Raw genomic sequence first — 1,645 nt, forward strand, 5'->3', positions numbered from 1 at the left:
TTCTGGCAACTGGACTAGGTTTGGGTTCCACTCACCCCTTGGCGGGAGGTCCTTGTAAAACAGATAATCAGCAGAAAAAAAAATTGTGGAAGCCTTGATCTTTCAGTTTCCATTGTTATTATTGAGAAGTTAGCCACCAGCCTGTGTGCTTCTTCTTCGAAGGTAACCTGTTCATTAAATATTTATCTGTCGTTTCACTATGATGTGTGGATTTCTTTTCACTTACCATGTTGAGTCTGTGGATGTTTTTGTATGTTTGAAAAATTCTCAGCCATCATCTCTTCAAATATGCCTCAGTCATAAACTAATTCTCTTCACCTGCTGGGACTCTCATTAAAAGCTTGCCAGGCCTTCTCTATCCTACACGTCTGCTATCCTGTCTTATAGATGTCCTATCATTTTAGCTCCTTGGCTGCGTTCTGGACAATTTCCTTCAACTCGATCTTTCAGTTCAGCCATGTATAACCTGCTAATAAGTGTGTTCACTGAGTTCTTAAATTGGGTTATTGTATTTTTCAGTTTTAGAAGTCCTATTTGGTTCTTTTAAAAATGTTACACTTTTTATAGATTTCTGTTCCTGCATATATTTTCAAGCTCATTAAAGAAAACCTCCTTAAATGTAGTCAGCACAGCTGTTTTATAGTCTGTCTAATAATTGCAATATGTGAAGTTCTTGTGGGACTCTGTGTTTTCTGCTGTGTCTGTTGGTTATTACTCAGGGTATCTTGTTATTTTGTAGAACTGGTTATCTTTGATTGATTCCTGTCTCCTTTGCTCTGTAAGGCCACCAGAAACTCAGTTTAATTTCACAGGCATTTCTTCCAGACTAGCAAATATCTTTAGAGAAAAAGGGGCTTTGGGTGCTCAGCTTACGCTCTGAGTTCTTGCTTTACCCTAGATTTTGGCCCAGTACTATCTTACTGTTTTGTTAGCTCCTCAACACATTTAAGAAAATTAAAAAGAATATGTCTCTCCACTTTTCTAGCTGTCCTCAATGGTCCTTATTAGCCCACTATTACCAGAAATAAAAGTTCCTAGATTAAGTGTGATGGGAAGCCTATGATGACTTTGAAACAGGGGTGAGAAGTAATCAACTAGTCTATTCTGGCCACATTCTGCCAGACTCTGTTGACAAGTAAAGGGATAACCTTTAAAACAGTGACCAAAAAGAAAATAATAGTTTGAATTATGTGGATTTGTTTTGTGCATGATGTCTGCTTTACAGATATGTGTTTGTTCTCCTGCTCTCTCCCTGATAGACAATAAGCTCCTGAAGATTAGAGACCAAGAGATTAAAATGCCTGCCTTGGCTCCGTGGTTAGTGCGTCGGCCTACGGATGGAAGGGTAGCGGGTTGATTCCTAGTCAAGGGCACGTATCTCCTACGCTGGTTGTAGGTTCACTGGGGACTCCTGTGGGAGGTAACCAATGAACGTCTCTCTCGCATCAATATTTCTCTCTCCCCCGCTCTTTCCTCTCTTCCTCTCTCTCGCTTTCTCTCTTAAAATCAATGGAGGAGCTAGCCTCAGGTGAGGATTTTTTAAAAAAAGAAGAAGCTCGTCTTGCAGTGTTGGTCATCATCCTGGGGCTTCAGGCACCTGGGGAGAACCAGTTCTCAGGAGTTCCACCCCTTCCCTCATGGTGGT

This window comes from Myotis myotis, unplaced genomic scaffold (genome assembly GCF_014108235.1).
Source record: "Myotis myotis isolate mMyoMyo1 unplaced genomic scaffold, mMyoMyo1.p scaffold_m19_p_2, whole genome shotgun sequence".
NCBI lineage: Eukaryota > Metazoa > Chordata > Mammalia > Chiroptera > Vespertilionidae > Myotis > Myotis myotis.